The 10,670-nt window shown below is 33.3% G+C and overlaps 1 long non-coding RNA gene across 1 annotated transcript; it reads right to left on the bottom strand.

The window, feature by feature from the left end:
- Window positions 1–4,572: 4,572 nt before the first annotated feature.
- On the bottom strand, window positions 4,573–5,110 carry LOC118736544. The gene is made up of 2 exons (XR_004992715.1): window positions 4,999–5,110; window positions 4,573–4,941 (listed from the first exon to the last, which is right to left on the bottom strand). It is a non-coding gene; the product is annotated as an uncharacterized LOC118736544 (long non-coding RNA).
- Window positions 5,111–10,670: the final 5,560 nt, after the last annotated feature.

Genomic DNA, 10,670 nt, shown 5'->3' with positions numbered 1-10,670 from the left:
AACAACCGAAGAAACAGCTGATTTCCTCGCGGTTACCATGTTTTGAAAAAACGAACCTATATTTAGAAAAGGGAAAATAATAAGAATATATATATAAAACAAAGACAAATCTTTATAAACCATCTTATTCTAAGCCAGATTAAAATAATCAATTAATATATTTTCAAACCAACACAAAATAATCCTGTCAATTTGTTGTTTTCTTCTAAAACTTTGAAACAAAAAAAAACTGCGGCCACCTTTGGCAAGCAAGAATTAAATCTATCGCCTCGAAACGCCGTCGGTATTAGTGCGTTCCAGAGCTTCTACGATTTGTAGTATTGTTCCGATACAAGTAACTACGAGTAAATACTCGCTAATTTCTTCAAGTACTGAGTACTTTTTGTACTACAATCTTTCCCACAAGTACTTAGTTGGGTTCGAGTACGCGGTTAGAGTATTTACTTGCTTTTCCACCCATTCAATTGTGACATATACTACGTTTATACGCATGCATAAGTCGCTTTAATTCATTTCGCCGCGATTCAAAACATATGTATAAACTGAATTTCAAATCGCTTTGAAAGAGCGAAGTGTTTTGGCTCACACTCCATTTCAAATCGGTAGTTTAATTCTCCAGACAGTTAGAAAGAGTGTATAAACACCGCTCTCACTCAAAGCGAATTGGAGATCAGCTGTTCCGCTCAAATTCCAAATAATCGCATCAGTAATTAAAAGCTGATTAATAATAATCGTTCTTTTTCTTTTCCACGATTTTATAATGCCGAATAAAACTAGATTTTTATCACTTCCCATTATGTTAACTTATAAAATGTCAAATGAAAACTGCTGATTTGGTTTGCTTTTGAAGACGGTTACTTTGATGCCGATATAAAGCCGTAAGTATAGACACTAGAACGAAATGTGTACGGTGCCAATGCGCTTTCAATTAAGTCGATTATTCTGTGCGTATAAACGTAGTAATAGTGTGCTATAGTATTTTTGGCAACACGTTCAGACCTTAAGTCATTGTGGAAGAATACAAGTGAGATATCTTAGGGTTGACAGATAGTTGACAGGGTGTTCAATATGGCGATGACAGTGTGAACAGTATGGCAGCCAATATGGCATACAACACCGAATGGTCCGAAGTTGCAAAACTACGACCCGAATGAAACGCTTCGTGAAAATCCAGGGTTGCGAAGTGGTATTTTGTTGGAAAATATAAAAGCCAGGATTTTTTGCAGCGCCGAATTTTAACAAAAGAGGGTTTTGTGTTCTCAAGATGAACAGAAAAGGGTTGCTGTGCTGTTTCGTTTTAAGCTTATTTTAATCTTAAGATATCTAATTAAATATTAAAAGGAGACAAAAATTAAAGCAAAAACTTAAAATATATGTACATATCTGAAAATTTTAAATAAAATATATATTTTCACGAGAGACAAATTAAATAAAATGGGTTAACTTTAGGGGAACTATACTTATCAGATTGGGTCAGATAGCGCGTTTACGTTATAAATAAAAATAATTCCTACTTAAATTTTATTTAACTTTGGTGACGTATTTCTAAGCTGATCCTGAGATCAGTGAAATAATACATATTTATATGCATATATTGTGTTGATTATGCTCTAAATCGCTAAATAATGCTTGCAGGAATCAGCACCATTGGAAAGTGAAGTGACAATAGGCCGGTTTTCTTTATACAGCCCGTTTTAAATTCGAATTATTGTTATAATAAATTACAATTATTGTTTGTTTCCATTTCGGTCAACCGCGCAAATTATTTATTAAAAAATGTCGTTTAAAAATAGCAGATTTTTTTTACTTTTGAATAAGACTTAATCGAGTGCGCTATAAAGACAGGGGTATAAATTATGTTGAGTCCAATCGGTTTTTTGCTAATGCGGTTCTTGTGTAGGTATAAACAAGGTATATTAAAAAAAATACCTCTTCATGAAAAACATCGTTATTTTCGTATTTAAAATTAATCGGAATTTTATGTGGGGTTATAAAACTCGTTTTAATCGAAACTATGTTTTTTCGGCTATATTTTTTATTATTTATTGGCCCAGATGTAAATATTGAATAAACTAACATATTTTAAATATTTACGGAACTACCATTTGTATGCAACCCTGCCTATCCTATATTCAAGTAGATGTAATTCGAAAAATTTAAACGGATTTCTTCAAGTCAACCTGAGCTGCGGACATATTGCGAATTCATTTTTAAACATTAACCACTACATTATATTAGTATAAAATAATTTCAATTAAGAAACAATTCTTATTAGAAAATAAATATGAATCGTTCTATTTTAAATATTCCAATGTATACGTATTTTATAACCGTAATGGGCTGTTTTTGCTTATGCGTAAAAGCACATTTAGCGCATTTAGCTCTAAATGCTACTCTAAATGTACATTTATCCATACAAAAATTCGTGACCTAAATGCAACTCCATTTTTGCATTAAGAATCTAAATACTAAAAGCAACCCTGTGATCTTCCAAAATTTCCACGATTCGAACATGGTTTAATGAGAAAAACTGGCAACATTGCTTTTTCGAGTATACAGTCGCTAGCTGCGTTTCAGTGATCGCCGATCGAGATTTCATTTATTATTTTACATTATTTGGATAAAGAAAAGTTACGCAAATTCAACATCGATATGATGCTGATAGAAATCTGGATTAATTTGTGATCAACTCTGTTTGTTTTGTTTCCTAATTAAGTGTGGAAATTATAATTGACAGCGCCGACAAATGAACATATACACAAACAAATGTTCGGTTATGGTTAAAACAATTCAAGTTTTTGTATTGAACTTTCGGTTTAGAATTAATCTTTTCTTTTCAGTAGGGGTTTTTGCACATTATCTTTTCCGTGAGAATTTATCGTAATAGATATCTGAATAAGCGACTGGAACAGGGCTGTTTGTCAAAAGCATACGATTTTGAACTCGCGTAAATGTACATTTGCTAACACCTGATTTACATGATTCAAGTACTTGAAAGCAATTCTTGCTCATTCTCTTTTGTGTCTTTTATTTGCTTTTACACGTTTCAATTCTGTTGAATTCAAGTCTTTGGTTCTTTAAATGGGAAGCAACGAAAATGCCAAAAGCAAAGCACGAAAGTTGAAACGACTTGACGGTACAGACGCATGTGTACTCGTCCCTTTTCTTCTCACCACCTCTCTTCCGCATGCGAGCAGAATTGAATTCAATACTTGAACTGTGTAAAAGCAGTCAAAATGCGGTAGCATGAACGCTCTTCGAAAACATATGTTCGAAAGTGCTAAATGTTGCATTTTAAATGCAGCAAAAACGCTGCATTACATGGGGAACATAAATTTAAGGCAGATTGCTATTAACAATTTTTGCACAATTTGCGATTGCAATCAATTTCTTTCAAAACTATAATCTAAATGAGTGCAAGTTGTATTTTTTACGATCAAAATAGATTCCAATATTAGGTATATTATGCTAATGCAATCCAACTGGATTTGAGTTATTCAGTTTTAGATACATTTATATTTCTGTGTACGTTTGGAATAGTAGCTTATGTCGGGAAGCTGGCTTTAGTATAATCATGCATTCCCTTTATTATTTACAACACAAGGAATTTTTTGATGATCCTTAACAAGAATATGGACGTGCTAGTATCCGAACTATTTCTTGCACGTTTATTTGCCAAAATTTCTTCAACGGCTCGGCGCCAGTGAGGGTATGCTGCGAATGCCGAATTATACTAAAACCAGGCTTTTGACATAAGCTACTATTCCATACAAGTGGGGCACGTGCGAAATGCGGATTTTCCCAGTTGCAGTACTGCAGTAACTCGACACCTTCCTCACCAACAGCTCTGTCCTCTATGAGCTTCTTAATGTAACTGCAAATAAAAGATGGAAATTTAAGAAAAACTACTATCACAGCGTTTCTTTCTTGTAGGATATTGGCTATCAAGCACCAGAAAATTTCCATCACGCATTCCATATGCCACCGATTGTCGTGGATCAATGAAAATACTGTCATCACAGCTTTTTGGTACACCAGCAACTGATGTGTCTATGGCGGAGTTATGTGGAGCTGTTGCATGACTAAAATCAATTTGGACTCTTTGAGAACTGGCTTGTTTGTTGCGAGAGCTATTGGCATCAAATGTATGCAAATTAGATTTCCAAACGAGCAACTGTTGAATACAGGAAAAAATTTATATTATATGGTTCCGCTAAAGTGCACTACTACCGTGTATAAATTGATGGACCTTCTAATAAATCAAGCAATCTTATTGTATCGTCATCGCCCCCAGTCACCAAGAAATTTCCACTTGGGTGAAATGCAACATCTTTCTCCGCCGACGAATGCACTGTATTAGCTCGCCTTCAGCTATGTCAAATATCTTAACGCGGTTACAACTTAATGCTAAAGCAATGTTCGGCACGCCATAGTACAATTGTACAAGCTCTCATCACACGCATTTGTTACGCTCTTTCGTTTGGCGTTGATGAATCCAAATGAATTTCTAAATTTTTTATTTGAGTTTTACTACAATATTTTCACAACTCAAAAAACTATAAACTCGAGAAAACCAGTTTTAAAGTTTTGAATTTATATATATAAATTTTTACACATCATAAGAAAGAGCTAATGTACATTCTTGCATACTTAACCCGATTTTTGCTTTATTGGGATTATGATACTTTTATAGTAAATGAGCGATGCACATATATGTACATAGGTATGTGTTAAATATACGTATTTATGTGTTTTTATTGAAGACCGATAAGTTAAAAATTTTGTTTCACTTCTCGTAATTTCCTACTGGGTTGCTCATGCGAAGCAGTTCTCTTGTGCTTACCAACACAAACACAATTTAGCTTTTGCCGACCACTGTGCTAAAGCCACCAGATTACCGTCCCATACCTCTTCCCCCGGTGAACGTTCGCACACATTCGCCTGAAAATGTATCGCAAATTCTTAACTTGTCATCGCCGCACGATGAAATTAACTTACCATTAGGGCTGAATTTTGCTGCGCGCACCCATTTGTGTGTCCAGTGAAAGATGTGTACTTTGAATCAGTATTTTGATGGCTGTTCGCCATTTTTCTAGTCTGCAAACGAACAAGCTGACGAAGATGCAAACAAATTCAAGCACATTGTTGCATTCTACCGTACTTTTTAAAAGCTTTAAACCCTTAAAACATATGTGAAAAACTTTCATAATCTGAATATTTCTAATGTCGCAATCAAAACGAAATTTTATAAATAGCATTTTTAAAAAGCAATCATCTAATATTTTTCAAGTTTTTGGGCATATTTGTTACCATTTGAACAACAAATACTACCAAGTTTTAAGAGACTATTTAATGCAACTCAGGTCAAAAAAGCGCAGTTTAGACCAAAATAAGCAACTCTAAAAAACAGATGATCGCAGCTGTGGCCCAGGATGACGTCTATTGCTAAGATATCTCATTTGTATTTGTACACAATGCCTTAAGTTGTACCCAATCTTAACGTGTATGAAGCAAATAAAATAAGTTGGAGAATCGGACTTTGACAACGCCTTAATAATTGAAATTGGATACAGAAATGAAGAAACTGCCAAGACTGTGTTCCCGTACTAGTAAAATTTTCACGTTTTGCAAGATTTACGGCCACTCTTTCGGTAGGTTTCGGCCGAAAGTACTCGATCAAACTTATGGCTGCTCTTTTCGTAAGTTTCGATCGGAAAGTACTCGAATTGTTAATTTTTTTCTTCCCATGATATAGCATGCGTCGGCCGCTGTGGTGTAGTGGTAAGCAGTGCGCGCTTCCACTCCGCAACGCCTGGGTTCAAGCCCTGGCCAAAGCAACATCGCAAAAAATATAGAAACAGGTTTTTTCTTAACAGCGGTCGTCCCTCGGCAGGCAATGGCAAACCTCCGAGTGTAGTTCTGCCATGAAAAACAGCTTCTCATAAAAATACAATCGCCGTTCGGAGTCGGCGTAAAACTGTAGGTCCCTCCGCTTAAGTGACAACATCAAGGCGCACGCCACAAAACGGAGGAGAAGCTCGGCCAAACACTAACATATGTGTAAGCGCCAATCTATTAATATTTATTATTTGATATAGCATTGCCGCGGCGGCTGATAACGCAACTTTCTTATTAAACTTATCAAACTTTTTTAATAAATATATTCAAATGCGTATAAACATGCACAGGCCCTTTGAATTTGCATATATAATATTTTCCGAAATTATTATATTAGTTCTACGGAATGCTGTAATGAGTTCGATACGAGTAAGTATCGCGTACTTCTCTCCGATACATTTGTAACATCGATACTTTTCTTCGATATTTTGAAAGAGTACAGGTATCGGGTACATGACAGTATCGGAACAACACAAACGATTTGCAGGTTTTGCAGGATTTACAGGCCAACCTAATATTCACGCAAGCCGGCAGTTTACTGTCAAAAATTTCTCATGCATATACAACTTGTATAGGACCAACCGAATTTGTGTTGCGTGTCATTTCGATTTGACGTTTGTGCTCATTTGACATTTTGGCGCGACTATGAATTAAAATTTTGGAACAAATGCAGAATAGCTTCGATTCTCAAATTAAAAAACACATATGGGGATCGATAGAGATCATTGAGGTGAGTATAACGGTATATTTTTATTTTCTTGCGGAAAGAACAACTACAATAGTTATTAAGACTCAAAGTTCAAATTAAACAATTCTTCAAATCAAAATTTTTTGAAAACGAATGCATGATCTTAAAAAATTTGATCTCAATTGATAGGAAATTTGATTCCTTTTAATCTGATATAAATATAATCCTCCCTAAGTAGAATTTTCCTTTCTGTGTTGCCGCAGAAGGGAAGCGGAATTCCTTTCTGCGTACATTAATTAGATTTTTGTGAAAACTAAACAAGGCATATATAAAGTATGTATATCAAATTAAAGGGAACTTAATTTCCTATCGATTGAGGCCAGAACTTTTAAAATCCATATATTACTTTTTAAGAAATTTTGATTTAAAAAATTGTTTAATTTGAACTTTGACCCTTAATAACTTTTTTATTTATTGTTTTCGCAAGAAAAGAAATATACCGTTATACTCACCTGAATGATCTCTATAGATCCCCATATGTTTTTTTTTAATTTGAGAATCGAAGCTATTCTGAATTTATGCTCAAATTTCGCTCAACTTCTGAAATTGGAAAGAAATGAAACTCTGAAAAATCACGCTCGCAAATTTATGTCGGTTACTAAATGTGAAAAACTTGCGTGCGTGCGTAGAAAAATTCACGCCGTTAATATTAAGTTGGCCTGTTATGCAGCGTTTTTGCTGCATTTAAAATGCAACATTTAGCACTTTCGAACATATGTTTTCGAAGAGCGTTCACGCTATTGCATTTAGCAAATGTACATTTACGCGAGTTCGAAATCGTATGCATTTTACAAACGGCTGTGTTCCTGTCGCTTATTCAGATCCGTATCTATCACGATCAATTCGCACAGAGAAGATAATGTGCAAAAACCCCTACTGAAAAGGGAAAAAGAAATTTTAAACAAAAAGTTCAATACAAAAACTCGAATTGTTTTAACCATAACCGAAAATTTGTTTGTGTATATATTCATTTGTCGGTGTTGTCAATTGAAATTTCCTCATTTAAATAGAAAAAAAAAAACACACGAGTTGATCACTAATTGAGCCGGATTTCTATCAGTATCACATCGATGTTGAATTTGCGCAACTTTTCTTTTTCCAAATAATGTAAAATAATAAATGAAATCTCGATCAGCGATCACTGAAACGGAGCTAGGAACTGTATACGCGAAAAAGCAATGTTGCCACTTTTTCTCATTAAACCATGTTCGAATCGTGGAAATTTTTGAAAATCACAGGGTTGCTTTTAGCTTTTAGACCCTTAATGCGGAAATGGAGCTGCATTTAGTTGCATTTAGGTGACGAATTTTGTATGGATAAATGTACATTTAGTGTAGCATTTAGAGCTAAATGCGCTAAATGTGCTTTTACGCATAAGCAAAAACAGCCCATTAGTCCAAAGCACAGTATATACAGAAATAAACCTTTTTGAATACTCCTTGGGGGCAAAATCTGATCAGGGTTGATAATTATAATGAGAAGGAGCATGAAATTTGTTGATTCAGAGTTGTATACAAAATTACTTTGGTATGAAAAGGACCACCCACCTCGCTATGGCAGAGTGGCACGTGACATTGCTATATAATAGTGACCGAAATTAATCACAGAAGTGTAAAAAATTCCAAATTATTTTCTATTACTATAGAACTAGTACAGATCATCATAGTTCAGTGTTTAACTGGTTATATTACACCGTAAATGATAATGAACTGTTAAATACTGGCAACGCTAAATCTACTCATCATGTTACAGCAGCTCCGGGTAATGGACCATTGAATGTGGCTGAAGTTATGATCACCATAACCAACGAAGTCTCCAAGCAAACGCATGTCCTGAATTTATACGGTAGCAATTCATAGCAATTACTATTGTATGTGTGTATGATTCATATTTGTAATATTCTATACTTTGATCAAAGCAATATTAAGTATTTCTGAGTAGCTCCGGGTAATGGTCGGTCAAACTTGGGTATGTTTAATGAGCTGTCTTGGCAGATGCGCTGGCAGGAATTGGAGTCTCTATAACTATACAAAACTCGTTTTTTTATAAAAACTTAAATATATTCGGAATTTTAGAATTTTACTTGATAAATTCACAAAATAACGCAAAATTCACATTTTTTCATAAAAATATAATCTTAAAATAGACATGTTTTTAATTTTAAATTTACATTTGAGAAAACTCCATTCAGTACAATAACTACGATTTCAGTTTTTCAGTTTATAGAAACAGAAGCATTAATAATGTTCTTAACTATTGATATTATTCTAATTAGGCATTGATATTAAACTTCACCTACATTTTGTTCACAAATTACACATAATTACATATATTTGATCCTTGAAAAGAACTTTTTCTAATCGTGAGGCGAAACTCCCCACAGTTAGTGTTGCCGTGCCCGCAAAACAAAAACGCTGCACACAACCCAAATATATATACTGTGATAAGAAACACAGTATATACCAGAGCTGTAAAACTGTGAAATCATATGAAATTAAAAATCATCAATTTTATGTTATTATGTTTTCATTGAATTTTTCCTTGTTGGGGAATGTGGCTTATAATTTTCCAATTCTACATTCACTCAAAGTAGATACGATTGCACACATTAACATATTCAAAGAAAGATTGAAAAAACTGAATGACGAAACATTAACTTTTAACACTGAATAAGCATTCAGATGAATGCAGCTTTTGCTATGTGTGCACACATTCATTCAGTACCAATCAATCGATATAAATATTCTAAATACACAAAACCCACTGAAAAATACGCAAGGTTGAATTTTATTGAACAGATTTCAAAATTTCAACACGAAAAATAGTTTATTGAGCGTTATCATTAATTTGTTTCACTTAAATTTGTACAAATATTTATAATAAATGAAAATATTAATTAGAGAAATATTTTTCTGCCAAGAATGTCATTATGAAAAATGTTAATTATTAACGATTTTTACATCTCTGTTTCGAAAATTGTCAGCTTTCTAAATAAGTATTACCAATGTACCAATAAAAGGTATGTGCAGAAATTATTACATATGTACATACCTATATATCTACGTTAAAATAAGTAAACAAATTTAAGCGCTTCTACTTCTAACTTTAGATATATACATTTTATTATTTATTAATAAAAATTCTTAATACAAGTTTCTTCGTACTTTTTTCTTCGCTATTGGGTCAAGCATTTAATAAAGATTCTAAAACCTGATTTGTGGGTTTGTGGTGGTTTCTACCATTTACAATAAGTTGCAAATTATCAACTTTTCTCAAAAAAAGATTTAACAAATCTGTGTGCAAACCCCTTTTTATTTTAGTGTGGTATAATCGAAAAAAAAATGTGGTAGATTTGAATAAGATGTGGTAGATTTTCCAATTCATATTTTATTGGGTATACATATCGCTCACCGTCGTCAAAAGAAGCACAACTCAAAAATTAAATCGGGAAATATAATTGCTAGTGGATCGTACAGATTCCACGCAATTGGTGCAAAAACAAGTATAACATTAATTTTCTAGTTAGAGAATATAATCATGAAGAAAAGAATATTTTATTTGTATGCAAAAAAATCGACCAAATTATTTTCCCATTGCATAATACTTTAGCAAATATAAATAGGCGTATTTTTGAAATATTAGAAAGTTAAGGCACAGATATATTTAAAGCAAAATTTATGATGTACCTTTTTAAAAATTTATTGATTAATTTTTATATTTCGAATTACAATTGAGTTTAAATTCTAGATTTATGTAAAATTGTAAACAAATCTTCTGTCTAAAAATGTGGTAGATTTTAGCCTTGTGTGGTAGATGTGGTAGAAACCCAAATTTAAAAAAAAAAAATACGTGGTTGATCTACCACACATGTGGTAGAAGCTTGCACACTGTTCTAAACGTATGTTTTGAGCAAATTGATGTTTAAAGCTAGCAATATATCCCATGTCCATTTTCCAAAACTATAATAATAAACATGGCAGTTTTTTAGCAATTTGGTTCCTGTAATTAAGGAAATATTGTAGTT

The sequence above is a fragment of the Rhagoletis pomonella genome, unplaced genomic scaffold, assembly GCF_013731165.1.
Source record: "Rhagoletis pomonella isolate Grant_MI unplaced genomic scaffold, Rhpom_1.0 Rhpom_scaffold_00003, whole genome shotgun sequence".
NCBI classification, from domain to species: domain Eukaryota; kingdom Metazoa; phylum Arthropoda; class Insecta; order Diptera; family Tephritidae; genus Rhagoletis; species Rhagoletis pomonella.
Note: the sequence above shows the minus strand (reverse complement) of the source record. Positions and strands in the feature narration are given on the sequence as shown.